This window comes from Natator depressus, chromosome 3, assembly GCF_965152275.1.
Source record: "Natator depressus isolate rNatDep1 chromosome 3, rNatDep2.hap1, whole genome shotgun sequence".
NCBI classification, from domain to species: Eukaryota; Metazoa; Chordata; order Testudines; family Cheloniidae; genus Natator; species Natator depressus.
The window spans coordinates 30089886-30117799 of record NC_134236.1 but is presented as its reverse complement, the minus strand read 5'-3'; the positions used below and the strand labels follow the sequence as shown (position 1 = coordinate 30117799).

At 41.0% G+C, this 27914-nt stretch overlaps 1 long non-coding RNA gene across 1 annotated transcript; it reads right to left on the bottom strand.

Annotated features, from left to right (window-relative positions):
• Nucleotides 1–14368: 14368 nt before the first annotated feature.
• LOC141983796 (uncharacterized) lies at nucleotides 14369–27691 on the bottom strand. The gene is made up of 4 exons (XR_012638513.1): nucleotides 27667–27691; nucleotides 26471–26567; nucleotides 16167–16307; nucleotides 14369–15231 (listed from the first exon to the last, which is right to left on the bottom strand). It is a non-coding gene; the product is annotated as an uncharacterized LOC141983796 (long non-coding RNA).
• Between the last annotated feature and the right edge of the window lie 223 nt (nucleotides 27692–27914).

Genomic DNA, 27914 nt, shown 5'->3' with positions numbered 1-27914 from the left:
TTAAGTTCAGCAAGGATTTCATTGTTAAGCCAAGCTGGTTGCCTGCCATATTTACTATTCTTTCTACACATTGGGATGGTTTGTTCCTGTAAACTCAATAAGGATTCTTTAAAATACAGCCAGCTCTCCTGGACTCCTTTCCCCCTCATGTTATTCTCCCAGGGAATCCTGCCCATCAGTTCCCTGAGGGAGTCAAAGTCTGCTTTTCTCAAGTCCAGGGTCCGTATTCTGCTGCTCTCCTTTCTTCCTTGTGTCAGGATCCTGAACTCAACCATCTCATGTTCACTGCCTCCGAGGTTCCCATCCACTTTTGATTCCCCTACTAATTCTTCCCGGTTTGTGAGCAGCAGGTCAAGAAGAGCTCTGCCCCCAGTTGGTTCCTCCAGCACTTGCATCAGGAAATTGTCCCCTACACTTTTCCAAAAACTTCCTGTATTGTCTGCACCGCTGTATTGCTCTCCCAGCAGATATCAGGGTGATTGAAGTCTCCCATGAGAACCAGGGCCTGCGATCTAGTAATTTCCATTAGTTGCTGGAAGAAAACCTCGTCCACCTCATCCCCCTGGTCCGGTGGTCTATAGCAGACTCCCAGCACGACATCATCCTTGTTGCTCACACTTCTAAACTTAATCCAGAGACTCTCAGGTTTTTCTGCAGTTTCATACCGGAGTTCTGAGCAGTTATACTGCTCTCTTACATACAATGCAACTCCCCCACCTTTTCTGCCTTGCCTGTCCTTCCTGAACAGTTTATATCCATCCATGACAGTACTCCTGTCATGTGAGTTATCCCACCAAGTCTCTGTTATTCCAATCACATCATAATTCCTTGACTGTGCTAGGACTTCCAGTTCTCCCTGCTGGTTTCTCAGGCTTCTTGCATTTGTGCATAGGCACTTAAGGTAACTCACTGATTGTCCTGCTTTCTCAGTATGAGGCTGGAATCCTCCCCTCTCGCACTCTCTTGCTCGTGCTTCCTCCCAGTATCCCAGTTACCTCAGGGCTTTGGTCTCCTTCTCCAGTGAACCTAGTTTAAATCCCTCCTCACTAGGTTAGCCAGCCTGCTTGCAAAGAGGCTCCACCTAAGGAAAAGAGGGAAGAGCATGTCTCTGCCTAGTACTCCTCCTTCTTGGAGCACCATCCCATGGACAAAGAATTCAAAGCCTTCTCTCCGACACCACCTGTGTAGCCATTCGTTGATTTCCATGATTCGACGGCCTTTACCCAGGCCTTTTCCTTCCACGGGGAGGATGGACAAGAACACCACTTGCGCCTCAAACTCCTTTATCCTTCTTCCCAGAGCCACGCAGTCTGCAGTGATCCATCCGCTCAAGGTCATTGTTGGCAGAATCATTGGTGCCCACGTGGAGAAGTAGGAAGGGGTAGCGATCCAAGGGCTTGATGAGTCTCGCCCTTCTCTCTGTCACATCGTGAATCCTACCTCCTGGCAAGCAGCAGACTTCTTGATTTTCCTGGTTGGGGTGGCAGATAGATGACTCAGTCCCCCTGAGGAAGGAGTCCCCAACCACCACCACCTTCTCTTGGGAGCGGTGGTCATGGAACTCCCTTCCCTAAGACAGGACATCTCATGCCTTTCAATGGCAGAGTCTCCTTCTGCTCCCTTCCCTCAGCTGTATCATTTAGTCCATTCTCCACTTATTCAAAGCACATTGAAGACACACAGGCACTTAGAGAAGAGTTGGGCAGAAGGGTGTGGAGTAGAATTTCATGGGTTTACTTGGACTATGATTTACTGGTGAGTATCTTTGTAGATTTTTATGTTGACATTGTGAATTTTGATTTTTGTGAAAGCACCTGGAGCAACTGGATGGGCACCTGTTAATACAAATCTGAATAAGGGCCATTGACTTCAACTGGAGTTGTGAGTCCTCTGCCCTTCTGAAAATTAGATCCTAAGTACCATTGATTTGGAGATGAAATCACAAAAGCAAGGAAATTGAGTGAAGGCAGTTCAATCTATTATGCCTATAGGCACTGAAATGTAAGCTTGGGCCAGACTCTCAGCTGGAGTGAATTGGCCTACTTCCACTGAAGTCAAGCAAGGTAGTCTAATTTACACTAGTTGAAACTCTGACCTAACTACTACAGTTATTTTGTTTGGATTAGACATTTAAGATTAAACTGTCTCATGAAAAATGGGCAGATATAATATTTTTTGCCCATATACATTTACCAAAATATTACACAAACTCAAACTTTGACCTGCATCAGATTGATTTGTCATGTACTGATGGTGATGTCATCTCTTTATATATAAAGACAGCTACCTCACAATTTCTTGTGAGGGCAATCCAGAGATGTATGCTGGCTTTCATGAGACAATGAATAATCCCTTGAGCTGACCTTCCCACATGCCTGGAAGAGGGTGAAGAACCTGCACGGATGAAGGAGAAGCAGAGGTACACTGGGGGCTAAGGAGCAGATGTGGGGTGGGTTGGGGCAGTATTAATTGTATCTGGGGAGAAACACAAAATTCATGTGAAAAGAAAAGGAAAACTAGTGGCACCTTAGAGACTAACCAATTTATTTGAGCATAAGTTTTCGTGAGCTACAGCTCACTTCATTGGATGCATTCAGTGAATGCATCCGATGATGAAGTGAGCTATAGCTCACGAAAGCTTATGCTCAAATAAATTGGTTAGTCTCTAAGGTGCCACTAGTTCTTTTCTTTTTGCGAATACAGACTAACACGGCTGCTACTCTAAAAAATTCATGTGGAGGCTGTGGGGGTGTATAATTGATATAGCAGTTCACAGGCTGAAATGGCATCACTCTCTACAAAATTGAGAGAGTTGGCAACACTGAATTTGTCACACACACACACACACACACAGCGTTGGCGGGGGAGTTAAAATAAATCTGAAGCCAGGCCTGTGAAGGGGTTTGCCCTCACACTGACAGAGGGGACTAACAAGCTCCTCTGGGCCTGTTCAGCACCTATGAGGTGCACCTGCAAGGCTGTGTCCCCTGGAGAGTAGGGAGCTTAAAATGAAAAACATGCCACAGGCAGGGGTGGTAAAGAGGGCAAAGGTTACCCTGTGGCAGACAGGCCTGCCTAGAGGGAAACAAGAACAAGCCTCACTGCTCCTGAAGCTGTATGACCCAGCCTCAGAGCAGCACGGGTGGGAAAACAGCTTCCGTGTGAAGTTCCTCTGCCAACTTCTGTGCACTCTTCAGAACATTTTGAAATCCCTCATCTGACCGGTAAGACTGTAGGTATGACTTTGCTTTGTCCAGTTGTTCCATTGCTCCAGATATATCAAGGTCAACACCTTGGAGTCTCTTGCTTACAACATTTCAAAGGGTATGTCATGCCACAACACTAAGCCACACTGAAATTTGAAGTTATATATGTTTCTGGTGATTCCGTTTCCCTCTGCCACTGTTCTCCCATGAACAGTTCCCGTCATAGCATTATCCTCCATAATGGCAACTATGGCATCATCTGTCTTCCCAATTTGGTGTTTGATAGGCTTTATCGCCTCCACTCAACTTTCCCATCGTGTGGCACTCAGTGGTTTCAGTGCAAGAGAGGATGTTTCCAGATGTTGCTTCAAAATTTGCCATCAATGAATTGATGCAGAGAAAAATATGTAGATACTTGAATTACATTAAAAAATTCAGCAGCCTCACTAGAAGCTGATGCTGCATCACTGACCACCAGGTTCAATGAATGAGAACTGCATAGGACAAAAAAAACTCTAGGGTTTAAACTCTCAGATCCGCGTCTGCACTCCTCTGTTCTTTCCTCTCATGTTGGAACCATTATCATAGCCCTGACCTCTCATGTCAGCTATTGCAATTCCTGTATCTTCCAGCTTTTTAAGAAGCACATTTGTCATACCAACTCCTGTAGTATCATCAATGTCAATAAATTCTAGAAAATTTCTGACAGTCACCATTTCAGGGACATTTTCACTAGGTTCTGTTGTTGTTACAAAACACGCCATTACAGTCATTTGTTCCATATGGCTGATGTGAGGCGTGCAGTCCAGAATAACAGAGTAATATCTTGTTGACTTTAGATCTGCCACAATCTTCTGTTTGACTTTTGTTGCCAGTAACTCTATGATCTCATTTTGAATAGTTTTTCCAAGGTAGTGCATTTCTTGGGTGGTGACTCTTAGATGCTCCTGGAGTACAGCATCAGACTCGGTCATCAGCTCCACAATTTTAAGGAAGTTTCCATTGTTTGGCACATACAGCTGATCTGAAATGCCACGCAGCGCTAGGTTTTGGGTAGCAAGCATTCTCACAATGGCAATGAGCCTTTTCAGAGCATTTTGCCAGTAAAGAGACTCTGACGCAATCTTCTCTTGATGCTGATCTATGGTAGCCTTTAACCTCTCATCTCAAGCTCTTTCCACCTATGGAATGCTCACTGGTGATTTGCTGCCTTCTCATGGCATGCCAGATTTCAAGTCAGATTTTTCCAGTCCTTTGTTCCTATAGAACCCAATGTGGCTGTGTCATAACCATACAGCTAAGGGTAGCCTAGAATTCCTCCTTACCTGTAAGGGATTAAGAAGCTCAAACCACCTGGTTGGCATCTGACCAAAAGGACCAACAGGGAAAGAAGATACTTTCAAATCTGGGTTGGGGGGGGGGGGGGAGGGGAGACTGTTTGTGTTCTTTGTTTGTGTGCTCTCTGGGGAAGCAGAGAAGCATCAGGTCAGAAAACTCCTTCTCCTAAAATCATCCTAAAATGAGTCTCAATATTGCAAAAAAAGTAAATAAGGCAAGGTGCATTAGATTATCTTTTGTTTTTAGCTTGTGAATTTTCCCTTTGCCTAGAGGGAGGTTTATTCCTGTTTTTTGTAACTTTGAAACTAAGCCTAGGAGGGAGCTCCTCTGTGTTTGTGAATCTTTTGTTACCCTGTAAAGTTATCTTCTATCCCGATTTTACAGAGGTGATTCTTTTACCTTTTCTTTAAATAAAATTCTTCTTTTAAGAACCTGATTGATTTTTTAGTGTCCTATAGACCCAAGGGGTTGGGTCTGTGCTCACTTTGTAAACAATTGGTTAGGATTTTATTCTGAAGCCTCCCCAGGAAGGGGGAGTGTAAGGGCTTGGGAGGATATTTGGGGGGAGATAGGGCTCCAAGTGGCCCTCCCTGAATGTTTGTTTAAGTCAGTTGGTGGTGGCAGCATACCACCCAAGGACAAAAGGAATTTGTGCCTTGGGGAAGTTTTTAACCTAAGCTAATAGAAATAAGCTTAGGGGGGTCTTTCATGTGGGTCCCCACATCTGTACCCTAGAGTTCAGAATGGGGAGGGAACCATGACAGGCTGGAACATTAGACTGGAAGAGTTTGCAACAAAGACAGTATGCAGCATTCTGGGTTTTTGAGTACATAAGCCACGGCCTCTCCACTTTGTCACCACTGGGGATTTCATGCCAGTAATGTGTTGGATGGAAACTTCTATTTTCATTGTCTTTGGGGAACATGAAGTTTTTCACTTGCTGTGGCCCATGCAGTACAAGGAAGTCCCTCAGGCTACTACTCAAGTGGGTCCACAGTCCTGGATCATCTAGACTTAAGGAACTAAACTCAGCAGCAGCTGTTTCTTGTGCCTCCACCACACTCTTCTCTGATCTACACTTTTCTTCAGGAATGTGCATGGCTACATCCATTTGAGATGGAGATATGGATGCTGCAGTAGCTCCCAGGTCACCTGCACTCTGACTAACTGCAAGATCAGGCATCTCCTCACCACTCACATCCTCACTGGGGCCGGAAGGCTCACCGTGAACATTTGTTTCTATGTATCTCAGGAGAGTTCCTTCCTGCTTAAATAGATAAGCTTCCTTTCTTTTTCTGAATGCTGCCCCACAGGGGTGTTTTCTTCTTTCACTCATGAGTGCTGTTCTATGTCAGCTATAGTGGTTCTCAACAATCAGTTGAAGGGGGACAAATAAGCAGGCTGGTAGCAGGGCCTGAGTGAGGGAAGATATCAGCATCTTAAGGGCCTAACTGGCTCCTACTACTTCAGTTGACTGCCTGTTCTCCTCAAGGGGATTCAGGGAAGCAGCAGGAAACAGGAAGCTCCCTGAGAAGCTGGTGTTAATCAGTCCAGGTTCCTGGGGGTGCTAGAGAGGTACATAAGAGGCTCCTCCTCCTCTCTCTGCCTGCCTGCAGCTCCTGCTGCTTTCTGTTATTCCCTCTCACCTTTCCTCTTGCCTGCCTGTGATGTCTCTTGTGCATCTAGAGCAGAGAGAATACATGTGCACCAGAAGCAGACAATTTTCTACACTCTGGGTCCTAGTGGCACCCCCCCCCCACTGTGTCACCTCAGGCGGCTGCCTCAGTTTGACTCATGGTAAGGCCTGCCCTGCTTTGTGCCATCAATGGGACAGCATGGGCCCAAGGTCAGCACGAGCTGGTCCTGCTGCAGGACTGAGGCCATGATCAGAAGTGTCTTAAAAACTGCACTGTGTTGCTTAAATCCAGTAGTCTGCAGACCCTGAAGTTACATATTAAAATGTCAGTAGTGTATTTTTTTTTTTACTAGCTGCAAGATGAGTGGGAATGTATAAGTTAGGCATGAGTAATGCAAGTGTAGGTTCTGCATGTATAAAATATTTGCCTTGAATAGGGATACATTTTAGAAAACGTGTTCCCAGCTGAACCATTCTGTTTTATTTCATGAGCAATAAGGGAGGCTATGGCACCTTCTCCTATTAGTTGGTATTATGTTTCTTTTAAACTCTTGCATATTATTTCATGTTGATTAAAAGTCAGTAAAATACATAGGTGCACACATATCACACAAAGAAATGAGCCATCATATGAGGAATTGAGTGACTAAAACCCTCCAGCAGATTCTTGCGTAAAACATACCTGAGCATGGAGAGCAGTTGTTGCATGACAATGTGGTTCTGTGAAATGCCATTTATAAATATTTATACCAAATTCCTTTAAGTCCCTGGCACTGGGGGGGGAGAGAGAGAGCACATACAGGGCTAAATAATTGGACTACAAACACACAAAATTGGGGCATTCCACCCTCTGGACCCATTAATCGCTGGGGGCTGGAGACAGGAGATTTTCAGGAAGACTTGCTTTTACTCTACCACTCAACCCTCCATGCAGCCCCGGAACAGCATAATTTCTAGGTCTGCTTGTGTGTGCAACCTCATGAAGAGGCTTAAAAGGAATTCATGTCACAAACAGCTTTCCCCACTTCTGCACCTCTGTAGCCTGATGACCTTTAAGTGTGTATACAATGTATAGCCCAAGCCATGACCCTGCTAGCAGCCCTGTTGACATGCCTCCACTGTAATCTGAGGAGACCACCTAAGGGTGAGAAACTATTTCAGTCTCCATGCCAATTTAGTCATTGGACAGTCTGCTCAGATTGCTACCACCGACTGTGCATGAGTTTGCCTGTGCCATGTGGGCCATTGATAGTTCAGAGCTTAAAATGCCAGTTACTGCCAAAGGTAGTGGCTTTTGTGGTGTGGGCCCTTGTCAGTTGAGAATGTGTTAAGAACAATTCAAGAAATGGACCATCATTGTAGCCAACTTAACATGCAGCTGTGATCAAAAAAGCAAACAATGTTAGGTAGCATAAGAAATTGGATGGTGAATTGTATGGAGAATATTATGATGCCTTTATAAAATCAGTGGCATGGTCTCATCTGGAATATTGTGTGAAATGCTGGTCACTCCTTCTCAAACAGGATATTGCAGAACTAGCGAGGGTTCAGAGAAGAGTGATAGCACTGATCAATAGCTTGGAAAAACTATTAGAGAGAATCCCAGCCTTTTCAATCTCTTAAAAAGGAGTGAATAAGAGGGGATATGATAAAAGTACACAAAATAGTGAGTGGTCTATAGAAAGATTGGGAATGTCTGCTCTCCCTATTGCAACATTAAACACAAGGAGATCTTCAATGGAATTGAAAGGTAGAAAATTCAACACTGATAAAAAAGTTTTTCCACACAAGGCCCAATTAGACTGTGGAACTCATTACCACAGCAAGCCAAGGTCAAGAACTTAAGATTCAAAAAGGTATTGGAAACTTATGGGCAATTAATTTTAACAAAATTTGTGTAAAGGCGATTAAGCCTTATGGTTCAGGTCCTAAGCCAATCTCTAACTATTAGAGAACAGGATGAAAGTGTGGGTGGGTGTGTGGATGAAAGGGAGGGGTCAGATTACCACACATCTGCCTACTACAGGGTTCATTTTCCTCTGTAGCATCTTATGTTGGCCATTGCTGGAGACAGGATACTGGTCTAGATGGATCTCGGATCTGATCTAGTCTGTCAATTACTATGAGTCCATCCATTCCACAAAGGCAATCAAACAGGCACCAGACGACAATATATGTAATCTTTACTCACCTTGGCTGCATTAGAGTTTGATCTAATAGTAGGAACACTTTATTATGTTTCAGTGTTGCAAATTGCTGTTTTTTTTTTCCTGGAGGGATTATATTTTTGCAGAAGGCAAAAATGCACACAAATGACACTCCTGAGAGGATAACAAAGGTGCTGTTACGGGATCAAGCTGTAGAGCCAATAAGGGGTGGGTGGTCTGTGTGTATGGAATACTGATAAAATAATGACTTACATTAATACTTATCAACATCAGCCAGGAACACCAGATGGTCACCAGCTGGGAGACAAAACTCTTCATTTCTAAAAATGTGCATCTCTTGTAAAATATCTTAATCACTATCAGCCTCTGTAAACTCAATTTTAACAGTCTGCTGTGGTGACTGAGTATAACACTGTGTAGTGTACTGTGTATGGGAAATCTAGATAATGCTGCAAATCTAGCTAAGGCATAACTGGAAGTCATATTTTAAGGTCACTCATTTTGTTTATGACTAAAAAATCACAACTGAAACTATGTACATGGGGATAAAAGTTCACTGTAGTTCCATACTCTAAGCACACAGAGGTATGAGGCAATTCTAGGCAGCATCTGGGAGTAGATTATTTTATCAGGGGGTTATTCTGTCCTTTCTTATCATGGAGGAAAACTGTTAATATTTCCTTTATGCTTAACTGCATCACAGTGGCTAATATGTTAGGAAAAACAAAGTAATCAGAAATTGGGTGGTGCATTCCCCAAAGTAAAATAAAGAGCCTACAATGGAATATTAATAAGCCATGTGATGGAAATACTAAAGGTTAGGAATGTTTTTGAAAATAGGAGGAAATTAGCTTAGAGAGACTAGTATTGTTGACACAAGATTTGAAAATATATTGATTGTGGAGGTTCAGGAGCAACCTGATGGTATAAATGTGACTGGTTGACTCAATACAACAGGTCAAATTCACTTCTGCTACAAGTGGGCCCAACTTCATTAACTTTACTGAGATTTGCTCTGGTTTATGTCAATGATGGTTTTGAGATCCAAATATAAAAGGAGTTTACCTGGTAATCAGAATGTGAGCATGTGGCTGAGCTACTATGCTTAAGCTCAGTTTTTCTTCCTTTTATCCCTTCCCTGCTAATATGCAATGGCACTGGCTATAACCATGAAGGGAGCAGCTTGCCCCTGTTTAATTATAAAACTGAAGTTACAGCAATTGCAATCAACAGAAGATGGGAGGGAAAGGAGTAAAATACATAAGAATTATGAGCCAGATTACTTTCCCCAGATCAGTTTATGGAGGGCACTCTCAGCAAATGGATCTGTTCATACTCATGGGGAAGAGGAGGGTTCAGCTACCCCCATCTCCTCCTTGGACCCCACAGAGAGCTCTCCATGGGGTCACAGGAATGGGACAGAGGGATGGTTTCAGCCCCATAAGGAATCTATTCAGGAATTAATATCACCTGAGGAGGAACCTCTCCATACAATGGGATCTCACTTTAAAGGGGGAGAGAGAGCTCAGTGGTTTGAGCATTGGCCTGCTAAACCCAAGGTTGTGAGTTCAATCCTTGAGGAGGCCATTTAGGGATCTGGGCCAAAAATTGGGGATTGGTCCTGCTTTAAGCAGAGGCTTGGGCTAGATGACCTTCTGAGGTCCCTTCCAACCCTGATATTCTATGATTCTATAGAAGGAAGATTCCAGGGTCTGCTGCCTTCGGGAGAGGCTCTGTGACTTAAGTGTCACAGGTTAATTCCACACTGGAACCATACCAACAGGAAGCTGGGGTCAGAGGGCCCAGGGAACCCATGAGAGCATGAATGGCTCCTGACCTCAGCCTCTAATGGATCCACTGAGATCTATCCAGATAAAGGGGAATCTAGAAAGTTGCTTGGTTGAACCCCCTGCTTTGTTCACAGAGGGCACATTTTGTTGCTTTCTTGGAAGCATTCAGAGAAAACACAAGGGTTTTCCCTGCAGGATGGAGCAATTGCGGTCCATAAAAACAAGGTGTGAGAAGAGACCTATAGCACTGGTTTAATATATTCAAGTCTAGATTAGGTCGAGAATGAGCGGCGTTTAGATATTTCAGCATAGTCAGTAGTAATGATGTAGACATATTACAACATAAAAAGTCTAATACATTTCAGAACAAGGGGCAGTCCCTGCTTAGATGATGTCTGGTAATAGGATGGAAAAGGTATTACAGATCAGGACAGAGGTTTGTTGGTAAAACTGTGTGTGTGGGGGGAAAATATTCACCATCACCAGCAATATATTTACCATTTTTTGTGGGCAATGAGCTCCAGTTTGAAACCTATCTAGGTCTCAAGGGTAAAAAGTGTTTAACAAAGCAGAGTCAGACAGATAAAGCACAGCTTCTGTCTAGTCATGTCCTTGGGGAAAATTGCCTTTCATTTACGACAATTATAAGTGAATGCTAGTCTAGCGTTTGTCTATCCATAATGGATTTGAGCTGCAATCCTCTGTTATAAAGGACTGTTGCAATAACTTACAGTAATGATTCAAAATGCTGCACCTTTGTTCTGGACAATCAGGTTCCAGAGTTTTCATTTAGACCTTGCGCTGACAAATTCCAACTGACCTGAATGAGAATTCTGCCTGAGCATGGACCTCAGGATATTGCCCTTAATGTAAAATACCGCACCACTGTTTTTTTTATAAAGGGTTGAGTCACACTGTACTAGTTCTGGTTTTCATTTTCAGCCGTAAACTTCAAATAATTCCCTTGACAAGTTTTTTTTTTTAATAAAGAAAATATAGTGCAATTCCCTTCCCACCCCTTTTTTGTATATGATTGTCTACTCCCCTTTTGCAACAAATCATTGTGCAACAGAAAGCTAACATGTCCAGCAGTTTGACTTTGACATAGATGGGTTGGGAGTGGTATTTGTCTGAAAAAAATTACATTGATTTGCTTCTCCCTTGCCCAAGGTCATTGCAAGAGATCTGCTCACTTGTGGCGCTAAGTAACTTCCAGTCCCATTAAAGTCAATGTAAGTTGAGGATGCTCAATTGGCCTAAATTGTATTGAATAGGTATGTGTTCCCCCCCACCCCTTTACTACAGTCTTCATGCTACAACTAGGTTCTCAAGTATATAGTGTCTTCAACTAAAATTAACCAAACAGAGGAAATATAGAGAGATCAAGGTTAAAGACTTTCTTTTCCCGACTTTCCCTTTAAGGATCATACATATGAGGGAACGGAAAGTGACTGCTAAGAGTCTTGTCCTGGCCCCACTGATGGAAGTGGAAAATCCTGTTGATTTGGCAGGCACAGACTGGGTCTCAGGTTCTGATCTGTGTAGTTCTAGTGATACATACTTAGAGCTGAAATCCTCGCCAACCAATCAGATTGTTTCCTTAGTACAGAGCACATTGTAAAAGATTGTAATCTCATGTGCTTCGCAATGAGTTATGGAATCAACAATGAAATTCACTGCTTTCCCAGCTACTCAGTTTCATACCTACCAAACATTACTTTTAAAAAAAAATTAAATTGTAATACTTTAGTCCAAACCACACAGGATCCAGACACAACCACCATGAACAGCGACTGACTAATAACATCACAGTGATGATGCCACATTTACAAAAAGCCTCTTGCTACTTAACCAACCAATAAAGTCGAAAGGAATCCCTTAATTTGGCTGGCTCAAAGTTGACACAAGATGCAAAAGAATAGTTAAATAGTATTTTGTAACTTGGGCTTCCAAAGTGCCTCTTCCTTTACAATCCCTATTCAACAGCATATGTCAGACAGATGTTGCATTAAATTTGATGAGTTTGCATATGGTATTGATGCTCCTTAGATCAGAAAACTCTTGGAATTAGTTAACCTGTTAGGACCAACTAATGTCTCGGAATATTCAGTAATTATAATTCAGACTGATGCAGCATAGGCAATCGAATAATATTTTGTTTTAGAGCCCAAGTTTCTAAAATGTCAACAATTACTTCATGTGTTTCACTTTAGATGGCTCACTAATTAAATCCTATTTTCAAAAACATTTTAGAAGAGAGTTGACAAAGCAGTTTAAAAATACTGTAATGGGTCTTTTGTTTCCCCCAAAAGAACAGTAAAATATTATAGCTATTACCACTGTTAATATTGTCCATGGTGGGTTTTTTTAAAAATGGAGTGACACATTTTTAAATTTCATTTTAGAAATGTGTAACCTAGTAATATGAAAATGATCCCTGTTCCTGTGATCTTCTGGCAGACACGGCAGTAACAATTAAAGCTGTAAGTGTACAGTAACAAATGTGTTTGTAGAAAATCTGGCAACATACTGATCAGGGATGGCTCCCTGTAGAATGTCTTTCAACCTGGATTGTGGAAAGTAGCAAGAAAATACAGCATGGTGGGTTAGTAATATGTGGATTTGAGTCACTTGTCACATGGAGCAACTCTTTCAAGCATTCCAGGGTTGCCCCAGTTTTGACTAAACACAAATGTAAAATGCTGTGAAAAGGGGTGTGTATGTGTACACACACACACATATATAGTGTGTGTATATAAATAAAGTGTTATACAAAGGTCAGGAGAAAATGCATTTTAATAAACACTGTATTTTTCTAATATTATTTCATAATTTTGGTGCAGTGGAATGCAAAATACAACATGCATGCATAGTTGTTTTTCCTATTTTACTATGCTTGCCACCTAACAGGGCAATTTTAAGGCATTATGTTACAGCCCTTACTAAAGCAAAACTCCTGTGGGACTTCTGGGAGAAGTAACATTACAAAGGAGGACAGATACTACCCGCCTAAGTTACTCTTATGGCCCTATCATAGGGTCCACTCACCACTGGTGGTGTCTCCTCCTGGCAGTCCTCGGGTTAGCTTTGGCCAGGCATTGCCCCCTCCTCTGGGGGTATGTCTCTTACTGCTCTCTCATCCTGTGATCCCTCTCACTTCAGGAATTACAGCTTTCTTTTAATGACCCAGTTCTCCAGCAGGGTCACCATACAGGTTTCCCTTTTCCAGGGGGCTATAACTTCCACCACCCGCTTCCCAGAATTTGGGGCAAAACAAAAACTTCAAATAAGTATCCTTTCCCTGCTTATATAGGCCCCACCTGACCCTGCCCAGCTGAGCCTCATGTCTAGTTAATACATCCCTGCTCCTTTTCTCCTCCTTCAGGTGCAGCCTGGGCAGTTAAGTGGGCCTAATTTACCCTCTCAGGGCCAGTACAGGGAGTACACCCCAACACAGATCTCTATTACCATTGTGTCTGAGCATCTGTGTGATGGGCTATTTACTTCCCCCACCCCACCCCCACAATAAAAGGGTTAATCTGGGCCTAAGTGGCCAATTAACCTGCCTACTTGCACATAGAGGATAGGCTGAGGCTAATTAGTAATAAAGCCTAGACAGGGGAAGCTGGGTGAAGTCTGTTGAGGATAGGATAGGATAGGATAGGATAGGATTCGATTCGATTCGATTCGATTCGATTCCCTCTGTCTGGGAAGCAGCCTAGAAGAGGACTGAGAAGGAGAGCAAAGCAAAGCAGCTTCTTCTGGGTGAGCTAGAAGCCTGCTTGAGGTAGGACCCCCTAGTAAACTGCTGTCTGCCTGAACACCTTAGCGAGGGCAGGAATGTGCTAGCCTTGAGCAGTGGGGTTTTTGGAGAGCCTGGAATGAGGCACTGAAGGGGGAAACCATAGCAGTTGAAGTTTCTGTAAGAGGTGGCCTATTGAGCCTGCCTGGGTTGAAGGTTTGATATTTTGATTGCACTGTGATAAAAGTCTGGAAGGGGCTGGAATCTATAAAGTGGTCTGGCCAGAAGGTCAGGATGCCACTCTGGCTGGAGTAGGCCAAATGACAGTGGGGGAAACAGGCAAAAATTGCCACACAGTGCCAAAGCCAGCCAGGAGAAATTGTGTTGGGGTGGCTACAACCTCCCAATATTAAATGTACTCCTCACGGCTATTATCCCTATTTCACCCATGAGGAAGTGAGGTACCGAAGGACTAAGTGACTCCCCTAATATCACACACAGGCCAATGGCAGAACAGGAATTGAATGTAAGTCTTCAGCTAGCTCCTGAACCACTAGACTATCCTTCTCCTTCCTTTTGTACAGCACCCAAAGCTCCATGCTCAGGGCTAGCTATGCTGCTGTGTCCCTCTTCCAGAGCGTGAGGGTGCTGTCAGGGAGCAGACTACAGCTCCCCAGTTCCTGGCCTGGCCATGTGACCTGTTTAGAGAGCTGGGGCTCTATAACATGCACCAGCTGTCAATGGCCTGTAAGGGACTGTTCACCAGCTGTGGATTACAGGAATGTAATGCACTTTGGCCACTTCCCTGCCATATTCTTGACACACCCCTTGCAGCATCTGACCAGCCATCCTTAATCTCCTCTGTGCACCTGCTAGTGCCCATAGGCCAGCTGTGTGTGAGTGTGAGAGACAACAACCAGCACTCTTTAACAAGAGGTAAAAGGTACTGCTGCTCAGAACACTCAACAGACATTTTCCTTGACTCTGATTTATGTAGGGGAGGGAGCCTTTAGCTACCTTCATTCAACTGTTCTGGCTTCACAAACTCTCTTAGAGGTATTAAAATTGAAAACAATGAAAAAAAATTAAAATAGAAATTATTAGAGACGAGTGAATAATTCTCACAAGGAGTAACACACTTAACAAAACTGTTTGCTCATGGAATGTCTTCAGGCTGATTGCAATTTTCACACACTTATTTGTATTTGCTTGATACGTTCGTTTACCACGATGCCTTCTATAGCGTGAAAACAAATTGCTATGAGTACTTGCATTCAAAATCTGAGCCATGCTGGTTGATTGTGGTTGGTCACACTTAGTCCTGTGGGATTGCTTCCATTGCGGATAACTTCTGCAAACAAGAAAAAAGTAGGGAGAAATCACTGAGGCATCAAATTTCTCAGGGTGGGGTACCTGAGTAGAAAAATAAATTGATTTGAAAAAAAACTTCAGACCTTTTATTTTCTAAGCAACATAAGCTTTGCCTGCAGCATAATTCCTAGAAAGCATAGGCCACTGCAAGGTTTATTGGTGAGGTACCAAGTCTACGCTCTAGACACATCCCCAGAAAGTAATTGCTTGTACATGTGGGGCCCATAACTGACTAGGGTACAGTTGGATCCTCTTAAAACTCTAACTGCCTTTGTGCAAGGGTTTTTTTTTGGAGCCTGTTGTACTGTGCCTAGAAGCACCCCATTCCATATAAAATATACAATTTTTCAGTGCTAATACCTGTACTTAAAATTTGTTTTCCGTGAGCATTTGTGCAAGTAAGACCCAAATGCTCATGTAAAACAAACATGTCCATGTAAATGCATCCAAAACAAATACATTTTAAGATCTGTGTAAATACTTGTACAACACTTTTTGTGGTCTTTGCTGAGCTCTGTTTTCCTGATTGGATGAACAGTTGGCGTGTATGTTGCTTTTTGAGGCCAAATTATTTTTAGTCAATATGATGAATCTTTTATATGATTAAATTTTTTATTAGTCTAAATTAAAAATATTTATGTCCCATTACGTATTTATAATCCTATTCATGAAAAAATAATGGTCATCTCAAAGCAGTAATTCCTTGGGAATTATTAAAAAGGCTTCACTGCAGTGTGCTTCTTCCAGCCTCTTTCTTAGAATGGTGTATGCAGGGCAGTTGGTGAGCAATGCATGCACATTTCTCACCACTGGCTACAACACAAATGAATACAGTGATGGATTAACACTGTCTGTTGCTCTGAGTATGACCTAATTTTTTTCTAGTCATTACCAAAAGACAGAAAGTAAAGTTACCCATTGGTAGCCCGCTATGTCTCCTGTTGCTGTGGCACTGGTGCTGTATTCTGCAACAGACAAATCTTCAAATATATGCAATATTGCATTGCATGTAAAGGCAACTCCATCCCTGCAGCAGTGTAGTTGGAATCTTAGACCCTGAATGAGCAAAGCATATAAGGAAGTGTTTAAGCTTTAATGTGAGTAGTCATGTGACTTCCAGGGGTCTCTTTGCATGCTTCAGCTTAATTATATACTTAGGTTCTTTGCTGGATAGGGGGATTTAATATACATTGATTCTTTGCACTGTAGGGAAACTCTGTGAAAAGCCCATGGCATTATGTTTCTGAGCCCAGGTCATATAACTCAGGCTCACAGGGCTAAAATAACAGTGTAAACATTTGAAGTGGGAGGGTCTCAGAGCTCAAGATCCAGTCTGAGCAGGACCACCTACGCTACTATTTTGAGTGCATGTCAACTGAGCTGGGCTCTGATACTCGGTGCTGTGGTTTTTTTTGCAATGTAGACATACCCTTAGTGTCTTAAAAACCTCATCCAAGACTTTCATTAACTTTAGTAGGCTTTGAATCGGGCCCCAAATGACCTGACAGCCAGCCAGGGGATCATAGCAAATGCATCAAGTAGAAATACTAATGGCATTAAAACACATGAGGTGTCCCTTTCTTCCTCTCACTTAAGAGCTTTTGAAAATCCCACCCATAGTATTTTGGCCTCCAGAGACACATTCTGTTCTGAGTTATATCCATGCAATGGAACTCTCAACAGTAAGACAGGTTTCAGAGTAGCAGTCGTGTTAGTCCGTATCCACAAAAAGAAAAGGAGTACTTGTGGCACTTTAGAGACTAACAAATGTATTTTGTATCAACAGTAAGAGTAAAGCTTGTTCATGCCAGAGACAATACCTTCTCCAAGGGCCGTCCCGCACTGTGGAATGAACTCCCCCAAGAACTAAGGACGATCTTAAACCACACCACTTTCCACTCGAAGTGCAAGGCATATGTCTTTGACCTTGCCTTCTGCAGTAGAAACACATAGCCACAGATATATTTATTTAATGATAAAAATCCCTACCAACACAAGACACTCCAGGGCATATGCTGCTTTCTGGGGAGAGAACTTGCAACATGTGGCAGATGTGCAGTCACCTGGCTTATTGGAAAGCAGTCAGATATTACAGTGCTGATCATGGTATAAAAACCCACATAGAAGAGAATAGATATGGTTGCATGGATATCTGCCTAAGGTCAGACTGTTTTACTGCCTGCTGCAGCTCCCTCTTAAATCAGTGGGAGTTTTACCCACAAATTTCAGTGAACCACATTATGAAACCTTTACTCACTCCTAATCACCAATGCAAATAGCCATACGGAAGTCATTGTGACTGTGCATGAATAATTGCTCACTAATGTGAATAAAGACTTCACAGTCTGGCCAAATGAGAGCTGGATTATGTATTACGTGGGATTGACTGGTTTTGTAATCTCCATAAACCATGATAGTCATGCTATATGTCATTCAAAAAGTCACTTCCCCTACATTTGCAATTAGGCTTTGGGCCAGATCCTCAGGGGGTGTAAAGTGGCATAAACTCCATTGACTACAATTGCCCACAAACTCAATGTTCTGTATTAATGATCTTCATGCAGGTAACATACAGGAAAATAGGTGATGCATGGCTATTTTTTGATGGATACAATGAAATTTAACTTGCACTAACTGAGTTTATATCTGTAACTCAGTTTCTTAACTATAATTTATTTACACTGAATATATTAGAACTGGTCAAAATCATTTTTTTTTTTGTGGTGGAAAAAGGGGGAAAAGTAACTTTTTCAACCAGTCTTAGAATGTACTTATTCCTCAAATGAGTAGTTCCATGACTAGAATTTATAAAAATGAATCCAAGAAATACACTTTGCCAAGCAAATTGTTTTTTCTTTCAAATTAGAGCTTCAGGATAGAAAGCAAAAGAGTGTTGGGAGGGCAGGGAAGGAGTGACAAAAGAAAGGTTGGACTGAATCTGTTCTATGGCAAACTTCCCAAATCTTTACTACACCAGGTTTACAAAATGTTTCTTCCTAGTCTCATGTCTTTGCAAGCCATTGTGACACAATATAAATGTTATGTTGAGATGAGAGAGAGACCATATGGACATATTCTTAGTTTTACAGCAATGCAGTCCTGAGCATGCATTGCTTGGATACCCTCTTAACAAGCCCTCGACAATTCACTTAATCAGCCTGAAACTAGAATTATGTACCATTCATCTGAGAGACTTCCTATAAAAGTGCAGTCCTTTCTCTCTGCCTTCAGGAGACTGTCTCCAAGCTGCTTTTGTTTTGAACCTGCACAGGAAGTTGAGTAACTATTATTTAGGTCATGTCCTTGTGCTTTCAGGATCATGTGATTCTGTTTTTTTGATAGCATCTTAATGATACGGGAAAGTAGGGTTTATGGTGGTGATTCTTTTGTGACAGAACAGTTTATGCACACTAACTATGACAGAGGCCATAATTATATATAGAATGTCTCCAAGTAGTTCATAATTCCAAAGCGCCTCTGAATTTTGTAGTGCATCTTGTCTTCTATATGTCCATAAATGCTACAAGGCAAGGACTATCTTTATATTTCTGTCCTTCATGTTACCAAGCATATAGTCCTGTTTAATGAATAAGTATTAATGAGAGTATAAAACTCTGAAGTCTTTTCCCAGGTCTGGAAGTGACCCAAACTGATGGTTAACCCATCCTTCTTCCTGTGCCCAAGGTGGGAGAATTGCATGCGAGTGGAAGAAAGGGCAAAGAGTGTTCAGAAGTGGCTCTGGATGTAAACTGAAAAAAATGGAATTATGGGCTTCCATGTTTCTGTCTCCATATTAAATATGCTTAGTTTATAAGTAAAATATGTTTTTAATTTTTTTTCTAATTGCCAACCCTACAATCTCACTGTGGGATCTGGAAGTAATAAAAACATACTTGTATTGTGGAAGTTATCGGGGATTACTGTGAATACACAAAGAACGGATTTACATACATACTGGGCCACCTCACAAGAGTAAATAGCTTTCGGGGTTAGGGTTTTAGGCCCTGATGCTGCAAAGATTTACTCATGCGCTTTACTTTACAGATGGTAAGTAATCCCAATGAGATTAAAGGGACTACTCAGTGTATAAAGTTAAGCAGATGCATAAATCTTTGCAGGATTGGGACCTTAGAGTGTAACATTACAGCTCATTACTGTGGCCAGTATGATGTGATTCTTGGAAATACAGGATACTTTTTCTTGAAGTGGGGTCATTCAAACTTCAATACTGTACCAGGCACAAAATTCTGCTCTAAAGTGTCAATTGTAGCAGCAGGGACTTTCACTGAAGAAGCAGAAGCTCTTGTCAGTCCAGGATTCATGAGGCAATTTCCTTTAGAGACTATTATACAGTAGGTGAAAAGTCAAGGGAAGCTGTAATAGCCTTCAGAGAAAGTATCTTTGGCATATTGCATACATATATGCTACTCCTAACCTTACACTGAATATAAACCATGTGCATAAGAATCTGATCATCATAATCTAATGTAGAGAGATTTTAAAATTGCATTTAAAAATCTCTCTTGTGCGATAAACATGCATTTGAGGAAGTTGCTATTACCGTTTAAAAAATAGCTTTTGAAGAAAAAAACTCCCAAACTATTTTCCAAAGGGCAGTGTACTGTAGCTATCACAGTATCACATGCTTTCTTTTCTTTTGTAAAATACAAGTGTTTTTAGGGCCACAATGTCCCTCTAAAAAGAATATTAACTTGAATACAATAGACTGTACTGTTTATGCCCTAGGGATTTTACTCAGTTTAGGGATATATATTTATGCAGTTTTCCCTAGAATATTTTACTCTTTTGCATAAAGTTTACATATATACCGTGCTAAATGTTAAAATGACTGCAGTGTTACTGTAAAGTAATGAGTATAGCAAGGCAAAAGTGGTTGGCAGCAAGACGGGCACTTAGTGTGAAGTAAATTAAAGAAGAAAACAACCTGTGAGAACCAACAAACTGAAATCGTAGGGTGAATGCAAAGAATATTCTAATTATTCTCTATAGGTTGGACTTTCTCAATGGGAGATGCAGATTCTGAGCACTTTTGTAAATCTGGTCACTTCGCTGAGGGTACAGCTACACTTCAACGACCTCCCTTCTCCCACAGAACCAAGTCTTAGAGCCCAGGTCAATTGACTTGGGCTCATGGAGCTCGGGCAGTGGAGCTAACAATTGCTGTGCAGAGATCAGTGCGCAGGCTGGAGCTCAGCTCAGAGCACTGCTGTCATGGGGTTTCTCTTGTGTGTTTTTTTCCCCCCTTTAAGATTCTATCCATTTAAAAAAGAGAAGTGACTCTGAGACACTTTCACCCCTTCAGACATCTGAGCAGGCAATGGGCAAATGGTTGGGGTTTTTTCTTTTTCATATTCGATAAATATAAATAACTGAGAGTGCTGTTGAGCAGTTAGGCATGAAATCCTGGCCCCATTGATGTTAAGGGCAAAAATCTCGCTGACTTCAATAGGACCAGGATTTCACCCTATAAATTGATGATTATCTGGGTCATATGAGGTACTGAATACCTTCAACTCCTATTGAAGTCAATAGGATAGGAGGTTGATGAGCCGTGCAGGACTGAGCCCTTCATCAGCACTCTAGGACATGGTATTGTATCATACATATATTTCCGATTTAGGGCTTGATCCAACATCGCACTTAAGCACATGTGCAGTGTAGCCAGCGTCTGTGATTTTTATTGTGAATCTTGCGATATTTGGTACATGCCATAAAGCCCCAGCTCCTGGAGTCACGTATTGATGTGAGAGTCTCCGCTTAAAAAAAAAAAAAAAGTTCGTTTCTAGCTCTCATGGTTGCAGAGAAAATCTAGAAAACTTGATTCCCAAAGGCTCAAACACCAGAAGGCAAATAAAAAGAAGCCCAAATGAATTCCTTAACAGCTCATGATTTAAGCCAATCTCATGATTTTTGAACGCTCGGTTTTGTCTGTAGTTAGTGTGTGTGTGTGTATGTTGTAACTGTAAGCATGGGGTAGTCCCATTAAAGTTTGTGTGGGTGCTGTGAGGGGGAGGTGAAGGACACATTTATAATCACAGAGGACTTGGTTTATACTCTCTTTGCGCTGCCTGAGCAGTGGAAAGAGAGGGGAACAACACAGGAAATCTGCCCTTGTAAGAACTAGTTTAGCCAACCAACTAGTCTAAACCTCTCTAAAACTGCTGATAGAGATGACTGAGCAACAACATAGAAGTTAAAAGAAATATTTCCTAGCTGAAAACATTACTAATCTAATCTTTTGGATGAAACAGATAAATCCCAGTAATTTAGCTATCATATTGGGTATACAATTATTGGCATCAGACTCCATTGCACAATTAGATTAGGACTTTTCTTCCTGCCTTATCCAGAATATTTGGTAATGAAGCAAGAGACCATTCATCTTTGACTTCTTCCTGTTCTACAGAAACCATGCATGTTAACTATTTGTATATATGGATTAACTGTTTGTTTTTATCGGACGTGGAAAAAGTCAGCTCCTATCTGCTAATATATCAGCAGGACTTTTGCATTTTCCTCTAATTATTTTTGTTCCAATTTTTTTGGGTAACTTTTTTTGTTTTTGTTTGAGAAATCATGATTTTTTTTCCCCCAGCTGTGATAAAGCAATAACCAAGTAGTTGGCTCAGTATGATAATCCAAAAATTGATAAAGCAATAGCCAGGTGTCAGAGCAATGGTGACAGAATGTTTTTTGGCCATGTTTTCAATGCACAGGTTGATAATTATTTAGTCTGGTTCACATCAACATGTTTTGAAAGGAGCTAGATCTGGCCAGATGAAAACTCTTCTGGCATGGGGGAGCCAACACCTCCATGTGACCCCCAGTTACCCTTGGTTAACCCTTGGTTAACTTCTGAGCGGGCAGTAACTCACTGGTTGAAATTTCACTGATGCATAGTATGCTTGCTCAGCCCTCATGGTATGCCTTTACTTAGAGTAAATAATGAGAATTCATCTAAAAGGGAGACAAGGCACTGGACTAAGGTTCAGTGAATGTGCCATTAGAATAATAACACTTGTGGGACCCTCAGCTTTGGCCTGCTGGCTGACCTTGGGCAAGTCCATTCTGCTTTCTGTCTGTACCTGAGTTCCTCCATCTGTAAAACAGGGAGAATGACACTTACCTTCTCTTGTAAAGCCCAGGGAGTTCAAAGGATGAAAAGTGTTAGTATTATGTAAGAGCTTGGAAGTATTACTATTAAAAGCTGTGACCCAGCAGAGGGAAGGATAACACTCTATACATGTGAACTGGAACAGGACTAAATTATTATTAGGGATGCAACCATTCAGCAAAATTCAGATATAAATAGTGAACCTGCCCCTCCCCCAACTACCTCAAAAATTCAGGGATGTTTGGATAAAGAATTGTGATTTCTAATTCCTAGAGTGGGGAGCTAATCATTCCCTGGTTGGGAACTTTGGATGCTACCGTAATATAAAGGTTTATAATAATGGTGATGGTGATCTTAGATGTTTTCTTTTAGAAAAATGTTTGATTGCACAAGCTAAGTATGTTTGGGTGGTTAACTTTTTGGGATTCCCAGAATTCAGGGGTTGGATCCAAGGTTTGTGTTGGGCTTATCTATATTCATTACTCAATAGAAAGTATACTTGTTATGTGGCTCATTTTCATTAAAAAGGGCAGTAGAAACTAGAATCACCTACATAAGCATTAGAACTCTCTGAATCGCCTTGTGGGAACTACCAAACTTGTTTCTACCTCTTGTTGCTTATTCACTAACACATTTTGCCAGGGTGAGTACAGTGGGCAATTGTTTTTCCTCTGGGGAAAGCGTTGTGGTCAGTTTGATCAATGCCTGAACATTGGATCAGTACCTAAATTAGTGCTTGCAAGGATCTATAAATATTTGTGCTTCTAAAACCTTTTACCAAATATACTGTATGTGAGGCAGTAGCTGCAGATATGTCAAGGTAACACAATTATTATCGCAGCATCCATATTTTATCACAGCCATTTACTGATAGTTGAAGCAGGGAACTGAATGACTAGTAATTTAAGTGACCCATCCTTTGTAATTTAAAGCTTCCTGAGTAAGGACGTGGGGGAGCATTACTGTCTCCAGATTTAGGCCTGCTGAAGACTTTCAGATTGTCAATGCAGGAACCTGAGGGAGGGTAGAAAATTTGAGTAAGCACATTACCACTTCCTCTGGAGGAGTTACTGTTCCAGTGGTATTGCAGCCACTAAATGTCACAGCCATCTCTCTGGGTCCATCTCAGCATAACTCTGCAAGCTCATGTTTTTACAGTCTCTGACTCAGCTTTATGAGTAGCTTTGGTCTTTTTTTTTTTTTTTTTTTTGAATGCAGTAGGAAACTCAGCTGTAAATGAAGGTGCTTTATAAACAAATAACTGTCTAATACAGCTAACACACCATTTCTTTTTGTGTAATGATTTACAGTTTGCACAGTTGGGCTTTTAAAACAAACGAAACAACTAAATCAACTGTCACTGTGAAGAATTAGACTTAGGAGCCACCTGTGAAAAGCAATTTTTTCCCTGGATAAGACATGGTGTAAGTATATGAAACAGTCTTTGATTCTTAATGTAGTCTTTTTGCCCATCACAAGCAAGCAGATCAGATCATATATGTTGCAGTAATAGTTGTCACTAAGGATGAGTTTGGACAATAAAGATATTTTCTAGCAGTTGGTTCAGGCAACCTTCTGATAGACAATTTATTCTGGAAGGCTTTTTGCTATGTTTTGTTTTAGAAACATGTTTGATTGCACAAGTTAAGTATGTTTTCTGTTTCCTGTTCAGGATTTCACCCAGTCCTCAGCAATATGTTTGATCATGTCTGTGTTTTTGCTGCCATGTTGTTGGCTAATCCTGATGGGGTTTTCCTCAACCTAGCCTATTTGCAAGACACAAAGTAAGGGAGTTCCTCTCGTACACTGGAGAGGGAACTGGGGAGACATGGGGTAAAATCCTGGCCCCACTGAAGTCAATGGTAGAAGTCCCATTGACTTCAGTGGAGCAAGGATTTTACCCCAGGCTCTATTCTCAGCTTTGCTGTGTGATCTTTGGCAAGTCATTTCACCTGTGCTTCAGTTTCCCTGTCAATAAAATGGGAATAATTAGACTTGCCTTCCTTTTAAATGCTCTTGAGATCTATACATGGAAAAACACCAAGCATTCTTAATAAGTAAAACATAGCCTCTGACCTACAAAAACACCCATGTTACTTAGTCCATGGTCCCTCCTGCACAGATTTCAACATAAAGACCATTGTTGTCTCTTCAACGTTAGCAGAGAAACACAAATAGACTTAAACAAGTATCAGAATCCCCCACCCCTTAGTCCCTCTACCTCCTTTTTTTTTTTACAAGAGGTGTCTCTATAAATGATTGCATGGAGGGTGGGAGTTTGAACAATGGTACAGCCAGAGATCCAGCTGCATGATTTCAAACAATATTGTGTTAGAGCAAACATTTTTTTTCTTACAGTTTATTTAAAACACAGATATATTTAAAAATACTGCGGGAGTTAACGGGAGGTTTGGAATGCTTAGTATAGAAAACAGAACAACTGTCTTTTTTCTTTTTTTGCAGTTCTTATCCTCCCACTAAGAGTGTCTCGCTGGACTGTGAAATAGTCATTTTCTCCAGGATGTCAAATACATTAAAGCGGGGCGGGGGGGAGGGTAATGTATCTGTCTCTATCTCCTGCTACTGGCTCCCTGCTGGTGTTAATAGTAATTACAGGGAGCAGTCACTGCAAGTAATAGCATTAAGGAATGAAGACAGTTTAGTTGGGTGGGTGTAGTCTGTTTAGCCCTCTTCTGTTTAAGAAATTCTCATGTGCTTTGTACACCTCCCTGCTCTTCAAAGTATGTCAGGACGAGCAGCCCCTCTTGACCTCTATGATGGGATTCAATCCTAGCAGGTTTTGCTGACTTAGTTTATTTTGAATAAGCCTACACAATTGTATAGGACAGACAGGAAAGGAGATATACCAGTGAAATGATTTATATAATAGAAGCTGTAATCACTTTGACTTAATCATTCATCAAGAAAGTTATTTGCATAACCTAATGGGAAGCCTAGGACTAGAGGTGTAGAATGTGGGCCTTGCTCCAGGAAAGCATTTAAGCATGTGCATAATTTAAAGCAGGTGTGTAGTCCAACTGAAGTCAATGAGTACCTGTGAGCATCCCCATTGCCTTTAATGGGACTACTTAGTTATGCAGGTGCTTCAGTACTTTTCCTTGTGAGATGAACAAAGCATGAAATTGACTATGAACTGAGACTTTTCATTTTTGAACACATCCGCTGCTCCAGTTTTTCTTCTCAAACTATAGCAAACAGAGCAATTTTCCTTTTCCACCTTACACTCTCTCCTTCGTTCCTGTGCAGCCTGTTTGGAGCTACAAACGCCTCCTTCTAACCTTACTTCTGTTTCCACACAGCAAGTACCACTTTTTTTTTTGTTCTCAGTATCTCCTCTTATCAGACACCATGCTTTTAAGCCAGCTCCCTGCATCTGTACTAGGTATTTCGTTAGGCTATCAGGGAGAACTAAAAGCTTCCAGCTTTCCCTCGTCTGCCAAACTGGCTTTCCTGGGGGGAGGGAGAAAAAAAAGGCAAAAAGCCCTTACAGTGAGTGAGTCATCTGTGACTTCAGTCCTTCCCATACTCCGATAGAAGTGTTACATGCTATCTTTACTGTGCATGAAGATTCAACACTTCACCCTGCACTGCAAAAATCCCTAGACTCTTTGATAATACCCTATGCTTAAATAGAAAGTGTGCTTTACTGATGAACTGCAGTTAGCTAAAGAATGTGCACTGTCTTACCAGATTGGTTATATATAGCAGTTGTAGTTAAGACCAAAAATATACAGTAAGCAAACCATCTTGAAGCAAACATCTGTAATATAACTTCCTATTTCAGTCTGGTGATCTAGTAATTACAAGGAAATGGTCAAAAAGTAGTTACATTTATGTTGCACCTTTCACTACTGTATGTTTAGTTACAATTATCTATAACAATAATAGCCCAGAACTAAACTACTTGTACACTTTACTGTATTCTAAATTGAATGGAACAACTCAGGAATAATAATACCTAGGTGATTACATGGTGATTTTCATTCATCAATCACAAAGCAGTTCAATATTATCTCTATTTTACAGATGGGGAAACTGAAGTACAAGAAGAGAAGTGACTTGCCTGAAGTCATACAGCAAAGTAGGAGCAGTGCTAGGAATTGAACCCTAGTCTCCTGTGTTCTAGGCCAGGACCCTGACCACTAGGATATATCTTCATCCTGTATTAAAAGAAAAAGATCTGTGTATTACTGTGCAATCAGTTAAGACCTATATTCAATCTGCAGCCGAGGTGAAAAAAGCAACCAAGATGCATAAGGAATGGAATAATACTGAAAATATTATGCCAATGTATAAGTCAATGATATGACCTCACTGAACTATTGTCTTCAGTTCTGATTACCCTGTCTCAGAAAGGATATAGCAAAAATATACAGGGTGCAGAAGGAGGCAACAAGAATGATTAGAGGCACAGAAAAACATCATTAAAACTGACTGAAAATGGGATTTACATTAGAGAGAAAATAAATAATACGGGACATAAGAGATACAAAACAATTAATGATCCAGAGAAGGCAGATGGGGTGATTTTCACCTTTTCTCTCAGTACAAGAATAAGAGGACATCCAAGGACATTGAAAGCAAATTAAAAACTAATAGAAGGAATTTCTTTTTTTTTTTTTTTTTTTTACACACTGCCCAAATAGCCTGCAGAACTCACTGCAGTATGATATCATTAAGGCCAAGAGCACAGATGGATTAATAAAGAGGATTGGTCATATGTGGATAGAGAAGAGGATCTAGAGTTAAAATCATAAGCATGAAAGTCTTGAAAGTATTATCAGAATATTTCCTGTTGATTGGTGACAAGTCAAATCATTTAAATTAATGTTCATACTGCACATTATTAAAATATTCCACAGACCAATGTAAACTAGGTTTCAGCTCATATATCTGAAAACAGCTGAAAATAGTTAAAATATATATATATCTGGCATTAAATACTAATTTATATTACATACAATCCTGAGCAAATAAATGAGTATCTACAACTCAATTTCAGTTTTATTAGCTTTGGGAGTTTTGCTTTTGAACAAACAAAAAAAATCCATTCCCTGTTTTAAAATGACTCCAAACTCTTCAAAGAGAAATAGAGAACCAAAGTTAGATAACTCCTTGACCCTCTATTAGCTCTTGATTGTGGTTAAAAATAAATAAGTCAAATTCTAATGTGATTATGTGGTTGGATAATACAGAGCTATTCATCTAATTAAATCACACTGCAAAGTGTATAGCGTCTCAAAAAGCCACATACATTACCCCAAGGAAAGAAACCATTTTATATTTCTTTTATTTCAGTTGGTCTTCATCTGTTTCTCTCCTGTGGTAGGATTATATTTAGCAGTTTCTCTTTTTTGCATTATTTTTGTTGTCAGCATAACTAAACTCTCATTCCTATTTTTGTGTTTATAACAGCAGAGGACTCCTGATCTTCCTTTACAAGAATTAAAGTATTTCATGTTTTCTCCTTCATTGTCTCCTCTTCAACATTCCCTAGGCTTCCATGC